This window comes from Mus pahari, chromosome 12 (assembly GCF_900095145.1).
Source record: "Mus pahari chromosome 12, PAHARI_EIJ_v1.1, whole genome shotgun sequence".
NCBI classification, from domain to species: Eukaryota; Metazoa; Chordata; class Mammalia; order Rodentia; family Muridae; genus Mus; species Mus pahari.
This window is the reverse complement of record NC_034601.1, coordinates 35,042,105-35,066,823: the sequence shown is the minus strand read 5'-3', so window position 1 is coordinate 35,066,823 and position 24,719 is coordinate 35,042,105. Positions and strand designations below refer to the sequence as shown.

At 35.9% G+C, this 24,719-nt stretch overlaps 1 protein-coding gene across 2 annotated transcripts in view; it reads right to left on the bottom strand.

The window, feature by feature from the left end:
- Window positions 1-24,719, bottom strand: part of Lsamp (limbic system associated membrane protein) — a 2,126,592-nt gene that overhangs the window by 1,947,790 nt on the left and 154,083 nt on the right. The window lies entirely within an intron of this gene.

The following is a 24,719-nucleotide window of genomic DNA, read 5'->3' as shown; positions in this document are numbered from 1 at the left end:
AAATGTGACAACTCTGGAGATAGAAACCTTAGGAAAGAAATCAGGAACCATAGATGTGAGCATCAGCTGCTGTTTTTAACTCAGCACTTGGTAATCGGGCAGCCTGTTCATGCACAATTGTAAGGCTTTGATTTCTACTATCCGTTCTTCGAATACAACTGTGACTCAATGTAATTGCTTTCAAATCTGTCTCACTCACAATTTTCTGAGCTTAAGAGACACAAGATAGGAGTGAGACTTGAAATGATTCATGCCTGTCTCTGCCCTGCTTTTTCAGTATTCACAAATGCAAGGAGGTTTCCTAGTCTCCAAAGTCACCAGCATATCCCCTGGGCTTCCCACATCAAAGGTTGGCCAATTTTTACAATGCCCAGAATTCCAGGCCGTAGTCATGACTATGTATATATAGCCAAGATTTCAGAGATGAGCTGTAAGGGTTCATCAAAATAGTAGGCCAAAGACCTTGGTCAGAAGTCGAAAACAGGTTTGACTTAACATGTCAATATGAATTGATTTCCAAATCTGCTAAATGAGGCCAATGTGAAGTACAGAGAAAATTAGTTTTAACATTTTTCTGCTACTCTTTTTTTTCTACAGATTATAGGGATGAACTCTGATAACATCTGAAAAAAGTGGTACTTTATTACTGAGAAATTTCTATGTATGTTATTTCAACTTACAGTAATAAAGTCATCTATAATTATATATGTGTGCATATATGTGTATGTTTATATATATATAAACACACACATATATATGATATATATGATATATATGAGATATATATATATGTATATGATATATATATATGTATATGATATATATATATGTATATATATGGAGAGAGAGAGAGTTTGTTTTTTCTTTAGATCCAATCTTAAAAGGAGTACTTAATTTTTTTCTTTATCCTAGTTATTTTATCTTTGGTACCCAAAATAAATGAAATTAAACCAGTTTCTTTACTTGGCTCTTATTCCTTTTCCATGAAACTAGTTATTCTCAGAGAGCGTCCTGACATTTTCTTGGTTTTCCTCCTTACCTAATCCAAATCAGACAATAGACATTTCTACCAAATGCCCTGTTTCCTCTTCCTGAGGCATTGCATCTGGATGCTGTTTGCCTCCTGCTCGCTGAGAACCACTGCCTCCAGAAAATGTCATGTTTCAGAAAAAAAGAATCTCTGTTTCTTCAAATCCATGAATTCATATTTATCACTTTAATACTTGGCCAACATTCCCTGATAACTATATGCTTCCTCTACTTTAATATTTCTCTTTTCTTCACTGAGATTACATTTCATTTCTTAGTGTAATCACACACACACACACACACACACACACACACACAAACACACATATATACATACACACAAATCACACCACACACACACACACACACATACACATAACACACACATACACATAACACACACACTATAAAGTAATTTTTTTCTATTACTTCTAAGTCTTGTTTTTCAAGCAAGATATATATTTATGTACCAGCTAAAAATTTAGAAATAGATAAAAATAACAGTACTTATTTTCTATGCCCCAGTATAGGGGAATGCCAGGGCCAGGAAGCGGGAGTGGGTGGGTTGGTGAGCAAGGGGTTGGGGGAAGGGATAGGTAATTTTTATAGGAGAAACTAGGAAAGGGGATAACATTTGAAATGTAAATGAAGAAAATATCTAATAAAATAAATCACAAAAATAAAATAAAATACAAACACACACACACAAACAGTACTTATTAATCAAGATGTTTTGAGTTAACCACTTTTTTCAGATGTTATCAGAGTTCATCCCTATAATCTGTAGGAAAAAAAAAGTAGCAGAAAAATGTTAACTCAAAAAATGTAATTTGGGAAGTCGTATTATTAATTTTTAAAAAACACTGTGTGGGACTTTCTTGGGGGAACATCACAGGGACAGATTAATAAAAGCATAATCAACAGTCAATTACTGATATTGAAGGAGAATCATCATCTAGTGACACATAGCAGTCATTTTCTTGAATCCTGTTAGGATACATGATGAAGAAATCAGCATCAGGGGAAGAGATCTTTCTAAAAATAGAAGCTTCACATGACTTTAATTCAACTCTGAAATAAGAGTGGAGTGTAGAAGGATATCCAGTTCCTACTTGCTAACCTTGAAATGATTGGTAGCTGCTAGTTGTTGGCATATGGGAGTGACTTTCTCTGGGGGTATGGTTTCTCATAAGTCAACTAAGCTCCAATGCATACATCCATCTAAGAATGGTTGGAAAGCAAAAGTTCATATTGAAAGGGAAGAAAAATGAACACTATTGAAATAGTGTGGAATGGATGCCAGATATGGGAAAGGTTGAGGGGTGAGTATAATCAAAACACAGTGTACAAAATTCTCAAAAAAAAAAATCTAATACAAAGTTTGAAACAGATCAGAGAAGGAGAGAGATCAATTAGAAGACACTGCAAGAAAAGTAGGAAAAGGATGTTCCGTGCCAGAAAACATGGCTAAGAAATATAGCAACCATTCGGAAGCTTCCTAGACTAAAAGAATAAGATAAATGATAAATTCTGGGAATTAAATTGATAAAAATAATTATGAAATTCAATGATAGGAAAATTACTGAATGTAAAAGATGTAATTTAAGAAGAACTATTTTATTTACATTCTGAATTGTTATAATAGCATATAGTTTACATATAACTGTAGAATTACTGATAGATTCTTGGCATATATGGAGTAATATCTTTCTGTATTAGAAAAACATGTGTTTATTATGTCTACTTGTTACTGAATTTCATGATGAGTACATATATATATATATATATATATATATATAGTCATTATTTAATTATTTTAACTCTGCAATATTTTAAAATATAAGTAAAAAACTCTTTTAAACATTGCAGAACAATATAATACTAAGTTTTAAAACTGGATAAAAAGCATAAAATAAAAATAAAGTGTGTAGACACACAGAAAGTTGCCATCCTCTTAGTAGACATACTAAGATATGGTCCCAAAGATGATACTGTGAATCTTCATGCATTTTTTTTTTTTATTCTTGGTGACTCCTTCCATCTATATGCCAATGATAAAATATTCAGTGCCTTGATCCTTGCCTCATTAAATGGAGAACATTCTCTCTCCACTCTGACCTGTGCTGGGGCCAGTTTAAGGAGCTATCTGTCATGCGATCATTAATGCAACACCTAACTAAGAAGGTAAAAATGTTCATTCAAAATTAATTTCTGACCTTTTTCCACAAGAACCTACGAAGGAATATTTAGCGATCTTAACCAGGGGAACAGTTTTCTTTATACACCATGTCTCCCAGATGCAGTCATTACTGAACCAGAACCAAGAAGAGCAATAAAGAAATGACTGCTCAATGTTGCAGGCCTATTTTTTTGTGAGAGAATATATCAGGCTATATGTGAAGTGTTGGTTTCTGGGAAGCAATGGAGGTAGGTCCCCATAGCTACTGTATAATAGTTGACAAAGGTGAGGTCAGGAAGAAAACAGGTGGAAAGAATATTGCTCAAAAGATTCTTGCTGAAAAATATTTAGAACCACTGTGGGGACCAATTTCAAATGATTGAACGTGATTCACACAGCAAGTGCTACCTAATAAACGACACAGTGCTTTACTTTAATCATGGACAGAGGGAAAGATGAATAGAAAGCCAAACATTTAGCAAATGCCAGTAAACTCTGAGTCAGAAAGGCAAATCCTCAGATTCATGAGTAACCTTTACTGGGAACTCAGCAATGCCATTTTGAAGGTGAAACACGTATAATAAGAAATCCTCTGATCCTCAGAAAACCTCATTTAAAGATGAACACCAATACTTATCTGCTCTCCTCTCTTATCTCTGCAATCAACCAGATGTTGAATGCTTCCAGAGTTTACTTAGGGGCCAAAGAAAATTTATAGCCATTTCTTTATTTATCTCATTGTTTTTAAACTTTATCCTACTCAATGATTGCTAATTTGGGAAGAAATTATGATTTCACATTTCTGTCACAGTGCCTGTGAGGTACACTTTGGAAGAGGTCAAGGTATCATAGAAGTAGTGATTTAAATAATCTAACTTACTTTTGAAGGATGACATGGCCTTATCTCTACTATGTACTTTTTGCAGATCAAATATAAGACATTGATTTTCAGATATTGGGAGGTTTGTTGGAAAAATATAACCTATAAAAATTAAACAAATGTGAATGTACTATAGAATATGCTCAATGTTCTGGAAACTTGAATTTAAATTAAATTCACTGGCATTCAGATTTCAGTAGAAAGTAGAGTAAGTCAAGAAGTCCCTGTTAATCTATGAAGAAGTTCAAATAATAGGATAATCTGTTGTCTCTACCCACAATGCCTATTTTGTCAGCTTGCCAGATTTGTTTCCTTTTTCAAGTTTACTTTACATGAACTATACTTACTAATTCTCTTACACACACACACACACACACACACACACACACACACACACACACACACACACCTGAAATGTACTGTAATCTCTACTTACAAATGAAAAGATTGAGACTTGAACAAAAATGTTGACTAACTGACACAAGATTACATATGTATACAATGACCACACAGTAGGGTTTGGTCTAGGTCTCAGATTAAGATATAGATTATTACTCCACTTATCAGAAATTTAACTGCACATTTCCTGGGTGTTTTTGCTGAGATTTCAGAAGGACTCAGGTACATACAGAATAGAGTAATGATGAGAGGGATGACTGAGGCCAAGGTCATAGTGTTTTTAGAGTGGATAACTGGACGCCCAAGGTATGGAAGAATGGAAGGGTCAAGAAAGAGAAAAGAGCAAGAACTGATAGAAGAATGGCATGTGCCTAAAACAGAAATCTGACTGATATGCATTTCTGTAATTGTTTAGCACGAACCTCCATTATCCTTATGGAACATTAAGATCATCTCTTCTATCATTGACGAGTTTTTCTATATTATTGAAGCAGAAAAATTATTTGAAAGTCTAAAACTGTAATATTTGGAAAAACTAGATTAAAAACATGTATTATTTGCTTCATAATATTACAACCATTCATATTTTGGTCTTTTTTTCTGATTTTCCCCTTTTTGTCTGATTTTCACCATGTTTATGATATGAGATTTTTAAGAAACAGTTCAAATGATAAAACATGCAGATTTGAATTATGTTTTATATTATTACTGTATGGCATTTTACATCTGTTTCCTCGTGGAGATTAATAGCATAAAGTCATTGCCAAGTATTACATGTAGATATGAGTTGCTTTCCCCATTTTACTCATTTTCTGTAACTTTTAGCTTAATTTTTCCCTATTTCTCATTGCAAATTATTGAAATCTCAACTTCTATACCACTAGGGACCTGGAACTTGTGGCACAATAACATTATCCAGGAATTAGAGGTTATTTTATATTCTCCATCTCTTTCAGTTTACCTGAGTATTCAGAAGGCCAAAAAGAGAATTTATCAAAAAGAGATGCTAATATATAATTGGTTGTTCTCAGATCACCCCCTTCAGCAAAATGCTTCAAATTTTCCATGGAGAGGGGCTCTACCATGCATCTCATAGTAAACCAAACCAGGGCCATAGTCTCCTGGGATACCAACAACAAGTTGGAATGTAATTCTGCTGTTATTATTCAATCCTTGGGAAAAGAAAGCAGTTGGAGAGCCACTCTGATATTCCTCTTATACTACAAAATCATCTTCAATGACTTATTTTTTTTTCAATAATTTCCCAAAATAGGTGAATCCTGAGTAAGCATGTGACTCAATTCCAGAGAGAGGCTGGTTTTTTATCATAATCTCAACAGGGTGGTTGGAAAACTTAACAGAACGTTGAAACTATGCTAAGTGGTAGATTTCTCTTAAAATTAGCACTGGCCTTACAACAGAAATAAATATTAGTCGTATGTTTGGATTTTACTCTATATCAGTTCTTGAATCGTAAAAGAAAATAATAAAAATAAAAGGTTATTTATCTTTTTTTTTCTTTCTAAGGCTGTTTGTAGCACCTTAGATATTTGAGGAACATGGAGAATTAAGATTTGAAACTTCACCCGCTAAGCATGAAAGTGGGAGGACGTATCACTATACTCAAGCACAGTGTAAACCTCTTCTTCCTTGTCTAAGTAGGTAACTCTCTGTTTTGTATATTTGGTTTGGTTTAGACTGTCAAATAACCATTAAAGTCACTTCCATCTCACAATTTTACCCTTTTAACTTTTTTTTTTTTTTTTCAAGACAGGGTTTCTCTGTATAACCCTGGCTGTCCTGGAACTACCTCTGTAGACCAGGCTGGCCTCGAACTCAAAAATCTGCCTGCCTCTACCTCCCAAGTGCTGGGATTCAAGGTGTGCGCCACCACGCCTGGCTTCCCTTTTAACTCTTGATCTTTCTCTTCTGCTCTCTCTTAACCCCCTGGCTCTTTTGTAATTACTAACACACACACACACACACACACACACACACACACACACACACACAATTATATGAATACAATCTTCTGAGTCAGATTAATGTTGTCTCTCTCTCACACTCTGTGTGTGTGTGTGTCTCTGTGTGTATCTGTCTCTTTGTGTGTGTGTGTGTGTGTGTATGTGTGTATGTGCACATGTGCACGTGCATATGTATGTGTCAATGCAAACATGATGGTGCCTTTAGAGATGAGACTTAATAAACAATCAGGTTAATCAAGAGAGAATACTATTTTAGTTACTTATACAAAAAATGGAACATGAAAATTTATGTGGGAATATTGTGACTATGTTTATAGAAAAACAAATTGCATGCAGACGATCTATTTTACCTGTTGGGGCTTGGATAAAATTGCTTATTTCATTACTTTAACATGATTTTTAATGAATATAAAAAATGGTCATAATTTTACATTCTTGTCCATTAGTATAATTATTTTTTAATTTAACATTTTAATTGGATATTTTCTTTATTTACATTACAAATGTTATCCCCTTTCCTGGTGTCCCCTCCAAAATCACCCTCCCCTTATCCCTTTCCCCCTCCCCTTGCTCACAAACCCACCCACTCACTTCCTGGCTCTGGCGTTGTATGGGAGAATAGAGCCTTCATAAAACAAAGGGTCTCTCCTCCCATTGATGTCCGACTAGGCCATCCTCTGCTGCATATGCAGCTGGAGCCATGAGTCCCACCATGTGTGCTCTTTTGTGCGTAGTTTAGTCCCTGGGAGCTCTGGAGATACTGGCTAGTTCATATTGTTGTTCCTCCTATAGGGATGCAAACCTGTTCAGCTCTTTGGGTCCTTTCTCTAGCTCCTTCATTAGGGATCCTATGCTCAGTCCAATGGGTAGCTGTGAGCATCCACCTCTGTATTTGTGAGGCATTGCCAGAGCCTCTCGGAAGATAGCTATATCATGCTCCTGTCAGCAAGCACTTGTTAGTATCCACAACAGCGTCTAGGTTTGATGATTGTAAATGGGATTGACCCCATGTGAGTCAGTCTCTACATGGTCATTTCTTCAGTCTCTACTCCACACTTTGTATTTGTAATTCCTTCCATGGGTGTTTTGTTTCCCCCTTATAAGATGGATAAAATTATCCACACTATGGTCTTCCTTTTTCTTGAGTTTCATGTGGTTTGTGAATTGTATCTTGGGCATTCTGAGCTTCTGGACTTCTGGGCTAATATCCACTTATCAATGAGGACATATCATGTGTGCTCTTTTGTGATTGGGTTACCTCACTCAGGATGATATACTGCAGACCCATTCACTTGCCTAAGAATTTCATGAATTCATTGTTTTTAATAGCTGAGTAGTACTCCATTGTGTAAATGTACCACAGTTTCTGTATCCATTCCTCTATTGAGGGACATCTGGGTTCTTTCCAGCTTCTGGCTATTATAAATAAGGTTGCTATGAACATAGTGGAGCATGTGTCCTTATTACACGTTGGAGCATCTTCTGGGTTTATACCCAGGAGTGGTATAGCTGGGTCCTCAGGTAGTACTATGTCCAATATTCTGAGGAACCACCAAACTGATTTCCAGAGTGGTTGTATCAGCTTGCAATACTATCATAAATGGAGGAGTGTTCCACATTCTCCACATCTTCACCAGCATCTGCTGTCACCTGAGTTTTTGATCTGAGCCATTCTGACTCGCGTTAAGTGGAATCTCAGGGTTGTTTTGATTTGTGTTTCCTGATAACTAAGGATGCTGAATATGTTTTCGATGATTCTCATCATCAGTTAAGAATTCTTTGTTTAGCTCTGTACCCCATTTGTTAGTAGGGTAATTTGTTTCTCTGGAGTCTAACTTCTTGAGTTCTTTGTATCTATTGGATATTAGCCCTCTATCAGATGTAGAATTGGTGAAGATCTTTTTCCAATCTGTTGGTTGCCTTTTTGTCCTATTGACAGTGTCCTTTGCCTTACAGAAGCTTTGCAGTTTTATGAGGTCCCATTTGTTGATTCTTGATCTTATATCACAAGCCACAATAGTTTGATTATTAATTTTATATTAGCATCCAACAGATGGTTGAAATTATGCACTCTTTTGCAGGAATACCATTTTTTCTTTCAGCAAAACATAGGTACATACTTAAGAATACAATAGAGAAATTTCTAGTACAGTGGAGAAGTTTTACATATCTACTTACAACAAATGTCTATGTCATTACAGTGCTTATCCAACCACACAACAAATGGCAGACTGAATAAGTGATACACAACTGTCTAAGAATAATTGCACAACAAATACTTTCTTGAATGTTATCCACTGTTCTTCATCAACGTTTTCATATGAACCAAAATATTTTGATTTAAAGACTTTCAGTGTATCTGTTTTTTTCTGGTCTTTCTCTATGAAAACAGTTTCTCAAAAAATAACCACACCACCATCTCTAAAATTTATAAGCATTGCCTTATATGGCAAGTCAACAGGCAAGAAGTTGGTGAGCAGGAGGAAAAAAAGAGAAAGAAGGAAAGAAAAGAGAAGTGTAGAAAGGGGTGAATGAGATTCATGGTAGGTGTCTTTACAAATGTAAATTTAGTACTTGGGAATGGGGAATGTATTTTCTTTTCAACAGGTGTTTCTGTAGAAGAACATCTATCTGTAAAAGGAAAAGTATAAGAAAGATTTTAAGTACAGAATAAAGAACTCGTGAATATAGAGCAATGCCGGTAGAGATAAAGTCATAAACCAAGGAACGCTGACGTCATAAACCAAGGAACGCTGACGTCATAAACCAAGGAACGCTGACAGTCATCAGAGACTCGCAAAGCAAGGACCTAATAGTGGAGCTCCCAGAGAACTCAGAAGAAGCACAACTCCAAAACGCCCCGAGTTTAGGTCAGATTATAGATTTCCAGGCACAAAAATGAGGGAGATTTATTTTATTTTTATCTTTTAGAATATGTAGCTTGTGGGTAAGTTTTATATAACCCTAGGAAAGTAATAAAGCCCCCAACTATGCCCTAGATAATTTTGATTCAGGCATTTTCTAGACATAGAGAGATGCCACCCCCTTTAAACATTTCCTCTGTCCTCCCTTCTCATTCACCTTTAAGATCCTAGTTATATTTCTACATTGCTCTATTTTAGCATCTCTCATAGACTATGAAACTGTCACTTTATTTGTCCTCCTTTCCAGGCTGGGAGTCCCTTGGGTTTCATGGGTCTGTTTTATCTCTGTGTCTCGAGTGTCCAATATTTCCCAGCACACAGGAAAATCACTACATGGGGACATAGACTTATAAAAGGACAGTGGTAGCAACTGTCAAGAAAATTTCATTCTGCATGAATCTATTTGTGGAAGAAAAAAAAACCCCACAGTATTAAAATGTGAATTTATTTTCTCAAAGAAAGATCTCATCGTAGCAGAAAGAACATGGTTTTCATATCAGCCAGATATGTCAGTCCTTAAATGAATATTTTTCAGGCCAACATTTCTCCCCAACACCTACTTAACACTCAGCCATTATTATTTTCTTCACAGATGATATCTGAGATCTACTGTGTATGTTCTTACGTGTGAACATACACCATGTCTGTGTTTGTTATTGGCCTCTGGTACTAAAGGTAGGCTGCGGAGGAGAGACATTTTGGCCTCTGTTCGTTTGTGTAATGTCTGACATTAGAGAAACACCAAATACATATTGATAATATATATTCTTAACAAGTACATGAAGTTTTCTCTTAGCTTTTTTTTAAAATCCAGCCAATTAACTTTCCTGTGGAGAGCCAACTTAATGATTTTAAGGCTTTTAGTTGAACCTTGCCATTATGTTTTTGTAGGATGAACTGAATTAAGAGTGAACAATTGAACCACAAAGTTTATTTTATGAACATTAAAATAATTGGAAAATAAGGATGTTCCATGAAAAATAAAATATAGTGGCTGTGTTTTTATCATGTAATAATTGTAGGCCTCATGAGTAGTTTGGCATAAATATGCATAAAGCAATATAGTAACCCCTGGCAAAAGTGCAGATGCCTGCTAAAACTGTAGAACATTTTTTTTAAACCTATGAACATCTGCATAATAGACATAGTTTCATTTTGCCTTTAAAAAAATTGGTCCCATGTTTTTTACATTCTCTCATCTTGCTCTCTGATCAGCAACCACCAAAAAAAAAATAAAATAAAACATTAAAATACATAATACACTGTTGCTACAAACCCAGCTAACACTCTATTTTATACCTAAATCATTGTAATCCCTTTTGGAACCTCCTAGAGATTTCTTTGACAACCATTATCCCCATAACTCCTAAATGTGTCACATGAAGCATTTTGTAGGCAAGAGCTAAATCTTTAGGAACCAGGTATTTTAAGTTAATGGAGGTGTAATTTTTGTGCGCTAAATTTTAGAAATTTAAGTTACAATGCATTTATATTTTTCCAAACAAATGTTGACACCATTTTCTCTTATTATTGTGATTTGGTCTCAGGTGCTTTTTGCTCATTTGTGCTCAGAAAATACTAGCTGATGCTGGGAAGTAGTTTACTTTATAGTTCTTTAAGCTTTCTTAAATCTTTCCTCCCAATGAGGTGAAAGAAAGAAAAATAGCTTCAAATAGCTTTTAGAGCTATATAAACCATCTCCTGCACATTGTCTAACAGACCTAAAATTTAAAGATGAGAATAGATGGAGAAATGTGGGCAAAGTGGATTGGAGGTGTGCTCTGTAGGGTTTAATTTGGAGAAAACATGTAACTTGGAGACACCGAGAACTGCTTTTTATGCCTGCTAAACTAATTATTGGTTACTTGGCCGAGCATTTTGCCTATGAGATTTGGACTTGTCTGAAACCCTGGGAAGTAACTACATCATGAGAAGGATCCCAGCAGAAGCTGGTTCCAAGTTCATTGTTCTTTCTTAGAACATATTTCTTGCTAACTTCAACATCTGAGACACATTTGTCCTCTATGTTCCTGTCTCCTCCCCACAATACTTCGAAGAAACTTAGACATAGGTAAGTCAAGATTCCTATAAAATCTTGGTCTTGTATATTCTGGGCTTCTTGAATGTTTATAATCTTTGGGAAATTTTGATGAGTTGCACTGATTCTTAGCTTGTCTCTGCACAAAACAGAATCTATGAGCATCAGCACTTTAGTTCTAAAGGTATGTCTTCCCTCCTAGCATCATTAGCCATTCTGATAAAAATTGCTCAATGCTACTTCCAGTCTGTCTTTTCCACACTCTTATATAGATATCAGATTTCCTTCCTTCCTTCCTTCCTTCCTTCCTTCCTTCCTTCCTTCCTTCCTTCCTTCCTTCCTCCCTCCTTTCCTCCCTTCCTTCCTCCCTCCCTCCCCCTCCTCCTCCTTCCTTCCTCCTTTTCTCCCTCTCTCCCTCCTTTCCTTTCTTATTGTTTTTTTCTTTCTTTCTCCTTATTTCTTAGCTTGTAATCTACTTAGAAAGATTTAGTGTTCCCTCCTACCAACTAGCCACCAATCAAAGCACAAAATCATAGGTATTAAAAAACCAGAAGTACAATAAAAAAAAAAATTGAAGTACAAAAACAGGTATAAAACAAGAACCTCCCTCATATGCCTTATTTATATTTTTTGTAGTAAATATACAAATATATTCTTGAGTAGTTATACAATTAAGTTGCCTAAGGAGATAGAAAAATCAGGAGGTGTCTGAAAATTCTTCTTTTTGTAGTAGCTGGGAATTAACAGAGAATGTTAATGTCAGAATATAAGGCAGGGTTGTCAATAGCAGAGATTAAGGGACTATGGAGTACTCAACCCTAAATGGGACATGTATATAACATCACGTTTCTCCAAGGCTCAGTAGTTATCATAAAGAGAACAAACAGAGTAAGACCTAGAGGTAGTAGATGTCGACAGTATAAGAGGCCATCTCCATTGTACATATTAGATTAGAGGTGCTTGAACTGAATGCACAGGACTTCGGCAAGCCTGGAACAACAAATCTCAGCATGAGTGCTGAAGAAATGAAATCCAATGATTATCTGAGCAGTTATTGCCAATTAATGGCTGTTGGAAGAGAGTAGGCTGGTTTTGTATACTGGGATATTTCTAGAGAGGCTATCCGTGTGCCCAGAGATAGTCTCCCAGAATGCATATATATAGGCTGCATTTGATGGATGCATGAAAATCGACAGTAAAAGAGGAAATCTAAAAATGTATACAATCTTTAGAAGAATAAAAAAACACAAAGAAAAATTAAATAAGAAGGTGGTATTTCATATTAAGTTACCTGTAAAGTCCATATAGTAGGAATCATAGATAGGGGGAGGTTCTTTTTCCATGGAAAGTTTGGAAGAAAATTGGTCATTAAAGAAGTGCTCCTTCCTGACATGCTCACCTTTCATTTTGAAATTTGTTGTGATCACATTCTTTTGCGTATCCAAACTCATCTAACTTACACAAAGATACAGCTGCTACTCATGAGAACAATTGTAAAGATGAATGAAGTGAGTGGACACACTTGTACTTCACTGCTGTCTGCAAAGTATTATAACCCTGGTATAGAGCTTGTACTCACAATTTTTTGCTGAATGAATTATTTTTTTATTCAATGTCTGAACACAGAATTTCCAAAGCCATAGCAACCAGCCAAAATCATTACATATATACAAATAAAGAAATCTCACTACAGATTGTGCTTCAAAGTTTCTCTTTGAATTCTACATTTTTTTTTTTAGTTATAGAAGTTAACTGTCTTTAGACACATTAAACAAGAACTCTAAAAAGAATCTTTTCAGAGCTAGTTTTCCTAAACTAGAAACTAGTATTGAAAACTATTCATGTTCAGCTTTGAATAAAATCCCTCAAGATTTTGGTTAAAAAAAAAAAACTCTGTTGAATAAGTTCACAATTCTGAGAGGCACCATTTTTAGCATAATCTTCTCTTGGCTTCCTTGGTAATTCAGCACTCTGAAATAGGAGGGTGTGAAGATTAAGAAAAAGGGGGGAAAAAGTCCTACTTGAGCAAAGTCCCTAACTTTGAATTTAAAGAGAAAGTCTTTTAAAATCTCATTCCTCATCAACTGGTTTGAGGGAAAACAGTTCTCTGAGTTCAGGGCAAGGCAGCCCTTGCCTCCTGAATGGTTCAGGATCATCAACCGCGTGATTAGTCTAAATTGCCTCGAAAGAAATGCAACCACTCCCACTTCCCTCAGCAAAGTGCTTCTAATTATTCTGAAAATTGGCAGCATCACCATAAACCCGGAACCAACACAGTCCATGAGAAGTGAGAGTTCCTGCTCCCACTTTCTCATTAAGGTCCTCAGCCCAAAAATATGATGCTAGGAAAAAGACTTTAAAGTAAATCCATTTCTTTCCCTCTTTTTTTGAATAAAGTCTGCTACAGTAGAATATTCACATTATGAAACAACGGTAGGTCATATTTCACAATGAATCTTCTCTTGGAAGGTAGGTGATTTCTTTCCTGCCAATGCAGGTGAGGAGGCAGGGGCACTGCCATGTGTCACTGGACACTAGAATAGGATGAAGAGGTTAAATTTTTATGCTTCAGAGGAAAACTGAAGAAGACAACCTGATATTTATGTCATTATCTTACTCTGTAACACACATAAAATCAGCCCTGTTTTGAACCTCAGTTAACTAGGAAATGATAGCATGCAGTTTGAGAAGCCCAAAGAGTGTTGCTGTTCATCATGCATTCAGTAGGTATTTATTTTGTACCTGTTCAAGAGTTTTCCTAAGCACAAACAATAAATACCTGAAATAAAATTGATGCCTACCCTGAAGAACTATTCTAAAGGGAAGAGACTTATGTAAAATGGAAATACTATGGTTCTAAATTTTTTTTGGTGTTATAACATAGCATTGAGAGCACACAGATGAAACACTCATTTTTTACAAGCCATTTCGAATTTTCACTGGGAGACAATATTGAATTCATATTCATAAACTCAGCCATGATATATACATGACACAGCATGCTCACTTGATCAAAAATATTAAAACATGCGTCTCAGATTACATTCAAGTGGAGTACTGCTTTGGCTTTATAGTAAATTCAAGATAGAGCTAAAGTATAGCAGAACTACTTGGATCCCTAATATGCTCCACTCCTAATCAACACTGCTGTCCTATTTTCAGTTCCTGTATTGGTTTATCAAAGTCATGAAGATTCTCTTCACAATCTTTGAAACACACACACACACACACACACACACACACGCGCGCGCGCACGCGCACACACACACACACACACACACACACACACACACACACACACAAACAATGGAAAACAGTGCCAATATTAAGAGCTAAATTTAAAGCAAAGATGTGGAGCACAAATTGAGGCCAGGTGATTAGATTAGATTAAGTAAAACTGACATTTGGGCGTTATGAACATAGTTCATGAATTTCATAGAAACAAGAGTACCAAGGACTAAATGTGTGAGGCAGTCCTGAAAGTTCTCTTTAAGTACCTCTGAGGGTGCAGAATAAGGAGTCATAGGTTGTATTTCTCTCATACCAACAAATATAAATTGTTTTAGATTGTCTCCTTATTATCCATACTCCAATATCAATCCTGAACATGTAACTACAGACTTCCTCTTTTACTATATTTGTGTCTGCACATCAATGTTCATTGCAGATCATTGCTGATAATAACTAGGAAATAGAATCAACTAAGATGTCCACAAACAGATGAATGAATAAGAGAAATGGAGTACATACATAATAGAATAATAATCAGGTGTAAAGAAAAACTGTAATACTTCAGATAAATGAATGGAACTCAAAAAATTATTCTAGGCCTGTGAGGTAGCACGAGCTGAGAAAGAAAAACACCATATTTTCTATTGTGTGTTTTTTCAATACTAGGGTCCAATGTTATATTTTGTATGCTCAATGTCAGGCACAAGTGAATGCTAAAAATGTACAAAAGCACATTTGGTGGAAGACTTGTTACAAAAAGAGGATAATAGATTTCTTTTTTGGGGGGTGGGGTGGGGGTCGAGACAGGGTTTCTCTGTATAGCCCTGGCTGTCCTGGAACTCACTTTGTAGACCAGGCTGGCCTTGAACTCAGAAATCTTCCTGCCTCTACCTCCCAAGTGCTGTAATTAAAGGCATGCCCACCATGCTCGGCTGGATAGTAGATTCTTTTTAAATGAAAATAGTGAGGTTAAGAAGTGGGAGTGGGTGGGTAGGGGAGCAGGGGGGTATAGGGGACTTCGGGGATAGCTTTAAAATGTAAATGAAGTAAATACCTAATAAAAATTGGAAAAAAATAGTGGGTGTATATGTATGGATACATATCTATGTATGTATGTATGTATGATACAAAATAAAACAGAGTATTTTGGTTTCTTTGAATTATCATTTCAATTGAATAAACAGAGTTAAGGGCAATTCTTATGCAGAAAACCATATATATAAATATACTATTTTGGATATATATATATATATATATATATATATATATATATATATATGTGTGTGTGTGTGTGTCTGTGTCTGTGTAATTATACAGTTTCCTAGTTTCAACTAGGGACAAGACCCTCCAACTCAGAAATAATTATAAGTACTTTTGTGAGTTATATTTCCATGATAAACTTAAAAAAAAATCTCTCTTTTTAAAGACATTTTGTCTACTGCCATTATTACTGACTATTGGGAAGGCAATAGGGCACTTGAATATACTCAAGTATTTGTAAATTGAACATACATTACCTAGCAGGAGTTCACTTTCAATCAATATTTCCTCAGGATGACACTTCTCAGGTAGGAAGCAGCTCATAGTTTAACAAATTACCGCTCTTCACAGGAGAATTTTAGACAGGACCTTAGTTAATGAATTGGCTAACAGCATGTCTTTGTTTACAAATCACAGCACATATGTACTTATAAACAGTAGGAAAGAGGATGCGAGGAGCAGTCTCAGGTATTGGGTGTAAAGAGAAGTGTGAAGATGAAGCCAGACAAAGGCAAATAGTTATGTCAAAGTTACAGCAAGACAACCTCAGGGACTCTCCAATGTACAATAGAAGTCTGCCCGCGCTGCATAAAAGGAGGAAAATTCAGAGAGAAGGAAACCTTTTTTGTTATAATCTTGAACTCTATTTGCAGTTGCTTTGATTCATTTCATGGTCTTAAGGACAATTATTTGGATTTCTTTTCTAAAGGCTCTCTTAAGACAAAAGACTTGGAGTAAAGAATTCACTCATTCCCTTGTAGCACTATACATTAATTTAGAGCGTGCTTTGTTCTATTACGTGGGTTTCAAATTACTTCCAAGCCACAGAAATACAGGGTTTTTTTTTTTTTTTTAATTGAAAAAGTAACTTTCTATTCATTATTTTTGCTACTTTGCCAAATAAATTTAGCAACATTATTTGTTGGTCATATATAATGATAGCTCTATTTGTGAAAAATAATTAACTGATACCACAGCTACTATTTAATTATACTGGCTTCCTGGGCTCGCTAAGATGAAGTTACTTGGTTTCTTTTATACAATTTACTTTGATATTCCAGTTATTAATTCCATCAATTCATTTCAACCCCTGCCCCAGACAGCTCTTGATATTGTACCATTTTGTTTATCCACTTACATAGCCCTGAAAGTAAAGTATCTGACCAAGGTGGATGCCCAGTTTACAGGAGTTTTGAATGGAAGAAATAATGGGAAGAAGAGCTCTGATTTCAACCATTCGCTCTCAGCACCTGCTACCAATGCTGATGATTGGGGAAATTCTATTGATTTAGCAAGGGAAAGATGTAAAATATCTTTCATCTCTGTTTAGCACTTGTTCTCTCTGTCATGACATGCATGCATGCATGTTAGTCATTCTGAGCAACTGACTGAGTTAGACCAGAAAGCCTTCTCCTCTCAAGATCCTTCATCAAGATCAAGGACAAGGGAAAAATCCACAAGTTAAAGTTTAATGACAAGTTGCCCTTTCTAATCAAACCCATTGGGATTTTCTCTTAGAGAAATTTGGTTGGTGGTGGTTGTTTTGTGGGGTTGTTGTTGTGTTTGTTCTTTAAGATTTGAAGGTAAGAGATCTCATGTTCTGCCTCAACTCCTTGAAAACTTGAATCATGCCACACGAGGAAAATGTACATATGCACTATGTTTGGCTTGTAACTACACAATTAACTTTGACACCCATCAGTATCATGGTGTAGGACCTTTGTCTTTCTTTTATTAATGTTTGGTACCACATTAATCTTAGACTCAGTGCAGTTGCATTTGTTTGTAATCTTAGTCATTAGCTCCTGTTCACATTGAAAAACAGATGACCAAACATCTAAAGCAAACTAAGATACTGAAGAACAAATTCATAAGAATTAAAGTTAAGCTTCTCTATGTGATTGTGTGTGTGCGTTTGTGTGTGTGTGTGTGTGTTTGTGTGTGTGTGTATGCCCACGCGTGCATGCACACATGCTGTGGGACTAGTATAAAGGAAGTAGAGTCAAGGTAGTTATTTATGTCACGACAATTGTGATTTGTGTTGCTTTTGGCACCAGTATCGCAGGAAAGGCCTAAGAGCAGCACAGATCACCTGATGCTGAATTTACAACAGTTATTTAGTTGAAATACTCCTTTGTGTTTTCTGGTATTTTGCTGAGACCTGGTAAGAGAGATTTGTGCCCTTAGATGTACAGAGGGTTACTCAAATATAATTCACCTTACTCGTGTCTGTTTAAACAAGGCTCATCAGCAGAATTTGCAAATGGTCCTCACACAGAAGCCTTGCTATGAAGGAGGCAGCACTAACTCCATTTAAGGCATCTCTGGGCCCAGAGAACAAAGAGATCTGTTATCAGAGTTTGCTCTCATTCAGAGGAGCTCTTAGGATTGCCAAATATTGCCACAGTTCACTCACTGTGGCTCTCCTTTTATGCATACAGTATATGGTTCCTTTTAGAAATATATGCTTATCTTCCTAATAAATCTCCAATAGATACTTTTATAGGCATGAAACAAAGAACATGAGATTTTAGTAATTTATTCCCAAAAGTATCCATGCTTTTGGGGGGAATAAAAGGGCAGGGAGGCAGGAGTGGGTGGATGGGTGAGCACCCTTATAAGAAGCATTGGGAGGGAGGATGGAATAGGGGGTTTCCAGAGGGCAAACCAGGAAAGGGGATAATATTTGAAATGTAAATAAATAAATTATTCAATAAAAATGATAAGGTAGACAAGATAGACAATAAGCAATTATCAAACCAATTAAAGGAAAATGATTGAATAAAAAGTTGAAAAGAATTTTAGATTTTTGATATTTCTTTATCTTGGGTTTGCTAAGTACCTTGACTAGGGAGCCCATTTATTAGTAAATGTATGTATTTTGATTATATTATAGAGTACTATTTTCTCAAGTGTTATTTCTTAAAGACCATATTCTGCAATATGATAAGAATTGTGTATAGGGAGAAATTTCTTAGTTAGGTAACATTTAGGAAACTGAGCAAAATGTACTTACTCAACTTCTTTATCATGAAATGCTGGGAACATTTCCATAATGAAGCTGATTCAATTTGCTTAACATGTAATTTCCCCAAAATACCTCCACAGCTCCTACCATGTAGGAATCCACAGAATGTTGCTGAGGAACGTATGGTTCTAGGCAGTTTGCTCCAGTTTTATTTAATAAGATCTTTGAAATTGGGCATGTTAAGACAATTTTCCAAGCAAAATTTTACCTAAAGTAGTTAAGACCATTTCTGAGTACAAAAACCTTCCTTCTACATCAGACATAAGTAGAAACTGTCGAATGGCTTTATAAAAAGCCAAAGAGGCTTCCATGGAGAGTAGAGAAATGACGAGAGATGCGGGTCGTGTAATGAGATGCACTGGGCTATGCCCATCTTGTCTTTGCTTGATTGAATGTCTCAGCACCCTTCTTCATGATGACCTTTGTTGTTAGGCTGCACTGGGCAATTTCTGATAGTGAATTTGTTTTTGAGAATTGTCATCACACTGTCATGAGATTATGGGCTAAAATATGACCCAACATACGAGGCAATCACTTATTTTTATACATAAAATTTTTACTAAAGCACAGCCAACACGCTGAAATATTGCACATAATTGGATTTGATCTACAATTGCTGCTTGGGAAACTTCAGTAGACATAGGAAACTAAAATGACATAAAATGTAAGCCTTAATGGAATAGATTTACTGTTCTCTGCACACAATAATCTGCATTTTCATTTATATCATCTTTGTAAACACTTTTCAAAGAACATGCTATTTTCTTTGCTTAATCTGTTAAAAGTTAAATTTTAGTGTTGCTTGGTATATGCTTTGTCTTGGTGTTACTGCTGATATTAAAGCAATGTGTACATTCGCTTCAAATTCCACTGTGTTATCTATGAACCCCTGGTGCTTTCTGATACAGACAAAGTCATGATGGTACCGAGCATAGTCACTTTTTCAAGGGTAGAATTAACATGTGAAATATAACTTATCTATGTGAGTAGCCAAAACAAATTCTATTTTATACATTGCTGAGGTATAATTTACTTGATTTTTTTTTTTTAAGCACATTGATGTTCACTCTTGAATATTGTCTGTCAGTGCTAAGTGTTCTTGTTTAGGTCACTATCTGATTGCTTCCCTGGATTCTTCCTCATAGAGACCACATTTAAAGGAATATTGCTCTGTTAGGTGCTAACATAAAATATCCCATTTTTTGACAAGTGATTCAATTTCTCATCCTTGTTAAATAGCTACAGAACTAGTTCTCTCTGATGGCCTTTCATTTAACTTAGCATTTGATTTATTTATCTGATTAAACATCTGCATCTTTCAAATGATGATTTTGTTGATTCATTGAAACAGATATTTAACTATTTCATCTTTGTAGATTCAGTTGATTTTCAATTGTTTTATTTTCTGTTCTACAATATTGAAGGCAGAGCAGAAACAAGTATCCTGAAATATCAGATATATATTTTGTTCTCTGGCGAACATGAAAGATTAAGCTATTTCTAAAATGGAACAAAGATGAGAGTCAATACCAGGAGGTTCAGAGAAAGTTTCCAATTCCAATCAATTCACATCAAGGAAAATTTATTGAAATATCTAAGTGCTACAGTGTTATATGTGGAGTACAATCCAGTGTGTTCAGATGATGGAATGTAAACCCATGCAGGACACCAGAGAGGCCCCAAGGACACAAACAGACCTGAAAAATACTGCTTCTGCCAAATGCCTTAGGCTAACTACAGACCACACACTTGTTTATCAAGAGACTGGAGTTTTTGATTGTCTTCATTTCAAAGAATTGATGAAGAGGAATAGAGGCATTTGCAAACATTAAACATGGTACCAATAACAGACAAAGATTTCCTTACTGTGACCTCAGCACAGCCTTCTTGACTTTTCATCAGAATTAGGAGATTTATTTTCTTCTTTTTAAGTCAATTCATATTGAAACTTTTGTACTGTATATATGTAATAGATATATCCGAAGCATTTTGATGCTATTAAAAGAAAATTGTATCTACATTAATAATACATAGTTTATTTAATATAAAGTAGATACTTAAACAGGAAGAGACCCAATGAAACTTTCAGTCAATGTCCAATACTAGTCCAATACCTAGAATCTTCAAGCATCTTGCTTGTTCACTTAGTACACTTAAACGTGATTCTGTCTCTGTATGTTGAAGGTTTTGTACCAGATAAGAGGAGAGGATCATTGTATAAAGACAACAAGGACAACAGGCAAACATTTTATATGGTAGCATGGGCATACTACCAAGGATGTTATGGAGGCTTGGCAAGTGATCTGAGCTGATCTCTACAACCAGGAGTGAAAATTGTATGGTTTTTCTGTTAAATTTTTCTTTGATAAACATGTCTTGATAAACAATGGTAACAGAGAATGAGCCCTAAATCGCAGATGTTTTAGAAGCCTGTGAAACTACAAATAAAGTTGGGCTGCTGGAAACTAAAATGGTGAAAGAATGGTAAATTGGATCTCTTGGGCCCTAGAAATGTGTTTAAGATGATTTGACATGGAGCAGGAATTAGGAATTCCTCTAGTTGTGTGACAGCCATAGAACAACTTTAGGGTAGGGATATCTAGTATGCACTCTTAAATAAAGTCCCTGTGTTCAGGGAATCATGATTCTTCCGGTTTACTATCATCACAATCTCAATAGGGTATTTTGGGGCGGGTGCTTATTAGTGAGTTCATTCATTGATTGATGTGAAAAATCAGATGGGAGCAAGTTTTACACTTGAAATTCATATTCGTGGGGACTGGACCACCAACCAAAGAGTATGGAAGGACCCAGGCTCCAGCCGCATATGTGGCAGAGGATGGCCCTTTTGGACATCAGTGGGAGGAACGGCCCTTGGACATGAGAAGTTTGATGCCCCAGTGTATGGAGAATTCCAGGGTGGGAAGGTGGGAGTGGAAACACCCTCATAGAGGTGGGGGGAGGGGGCATGGGATAGGGGAATTTTAGAGGGGAGACCTGGAAAGGGAATAACATTTGAAACTTAAATAAAGAAAATGTTCAATAAATGAAAAAAACAACATATATGATCTTATAAATAAGTTTATTACAAAGGGGATTTTCCAAACTGCAAATGAAGACATGATCAAGAAATGTAAGGCTCCTGAAAATTCGTGGGCATTTTATGATGAACTATACAATACAGGATAGTCATACAAGGAGGCTTTACTACGTATTTTCTGCTTATTTCTTTAAAGTAGTGTCTTACTATGTAGTTCAGGCTGATGTCTTAAACAGTGGTCTTCTGGGAGAGTTTATTTTCTAAATAATACAAAAGCAACTTAAGTATCTAAAAATCATTCTCTCTCTCTTGTACTCTCACTCTCTCGTTCTCTTTTTCCCCTTCATCAAAGACATAGTGTTAAAAAATATTTACAAGCATGAAATATGACATTAATTTTTCTCAAAACACAATTGTGAAAGTTTACCTTGAAAGAATACCCAAACAGAGGGTCCACTAAGGAGAGACAAGCAACAGCATTTTGAATGATTAAACCATGTAATGAAGATTAAGACTTTCATGATTGATTATGAAATGTTTCATATGTATCAGAATATAAGTTTAGACAGAAATGGCATTTCATAAACCATGGAAAGCAATGAGTTATACCCTAGGAGTTAGCATTTTGTAAATAATGAAGAAGAAGCATAAATTTATAGCTGGAGGTGACAAAAGAAAATAGATCTAGGACTTTCAGAAAAAAATCTGATTTGTTTATTACAGATTATTATGGTTATTTTATAGAAAGACTGTAAAAGAACAGATGGGAAAGAATAATGTACAAAATGGTAGGTTGTGAATTAGGAAAGACAGTAAAGAATGGATGCAGAGAGACAGTGAAGAACATAATGGACTCACTGGACTAGAACTCACAACCAGGTGCATATCCTGCCATAATTCAGATATTTCCCTGTTGCTTAAGACTCTGAGAGGGCAAGAACTCTGCCTCCATTCTGTTACTTCACCTTTGTCTCTTGCTGGTTCGAGGTAAATGTTGGAGCTAGTTTCAGCTAATGCATTAGTTTTATTTTTCCCTGCTGGCCTTTCATCACCAATTAGTAACAATGGTAATGGAATAAATCTGGGACAGTGACAATGAGCAGCATGAATGAGTTGACTACATGTGCTGAAGGGTCATGGGGATTCGGTCTGCTTACTGCTATTGTTATTTGACAGCCACCTTCAATCTGCTGCTCATGACTACTACTTGCCTAGCCTAGAAGAACGTTTCAGAAGACAACCTTCTCTTCAGCAGGGCTGATTCACTTTCTCATGACATTTCTACATTTCCCCTACAGTTTCTTCTAATATCATGGAAGTCTCCTTTTCAACTTATTTAAATCTGTTTATCTTAAAACATATCTCTACCTACACAAGTAGTTCAGAGTTGACTCCCTAGCTCTGTTTTCTTTTAAATTTGTGATTACAATTTGAATGACCTCATCCCATTTTATGGCTTTAAATACCCCATAATATTCTTATAAAAGTCAAAATAACATTTCCCGTTCCTTTCTATCCTCTGACATTTCTATGTGGTTGCTTAATAGTCATTTCATATTTAGTGTATCCAATAGAAGGTTATTAATTCTCACACTGTGTGGTTCTATACCTGCTTAGCATCTACTCTGTCCAATACAAGCTCCAAGAAAATACGGGCCAGGTGAGGGATATTTATCACTGCTACCTCAATCCTACAACACTCACTCATATATTAAATTACCAAATATTTAACAAGTGCATGAATGCTTCAATTTATATATCTATAAGCCTCTCTCCTATTGGCAAGGACACTAAGGATGTTTATTAAAAGGAAGCACATTTCACAATTCACAATTCCATCAGTGGCTGACTTATAACAAGCAAGGCCAGATGTTAGTGCTTCCACCTGTCCGGTCCTTTAAGGCAGTTAAATTGCTAGGAGAGTCACTGGACTCAGTAAATAGTTAATCTGTTCCTATTTTGTAAGAATGATGGCTTGTCTGCTTTGGTTTTCGATCCATATACAGGAAATAAACACATTTTAGAAATCAGTAATAATAATAATTAATAATAATAAAGTTTCTTTACATTGAAGTAGATATCTATGATGTTATCCTTACTAAGTGGTGATCAGTGACTAAGTGCAATTTTTTTCTTTATATACATGTTTTAATATAGATAGGATGCTTTCTCTTACTAAAAAAGGCATCAGGATTCCATCATTGTCTCTTTCAGTCTCCCTCCTTCACTCTGACTCTCTGTGTGTTGTCTCTTTGTCTGTCTTTGTGTCCTCTCCCTCTCCTCCTCCCTTCCTCTCTCCCTCACTCTCTGTCTGTCTGTCTGTCTGTCTGTCCCTGTCTCTATCTCTCTCTTCTTGCTCTTTCTCTCTCTCCCTGGCATCCAGTTAACTCCATCAACCAGAGATCTCTGAAAAGAATGATTTTGACTCTTGAAGATGGAGTAACAAAAGCACAAGGATGTCAAACAACAAGAATTGATCTTTTTGGTCATGGCATAAGAGAGGACACATCTGCATACTCCCCAAGTCAGGTACTCATGGTAACATTCTAATGTGAATTCTGTGCTGTGCTTTGGGATGGACTCTGTACTACAGTTTCCTTTCAGATGGACTATGCACTAAGCTTCCTTTGGGATGGACTATGTACTACAGCTTCCTTTGGGATGGACTATGTACTAAAGCTTCCTTTGGGATGGACTATGTACTACAGCTTCCTTTGGGATGGACT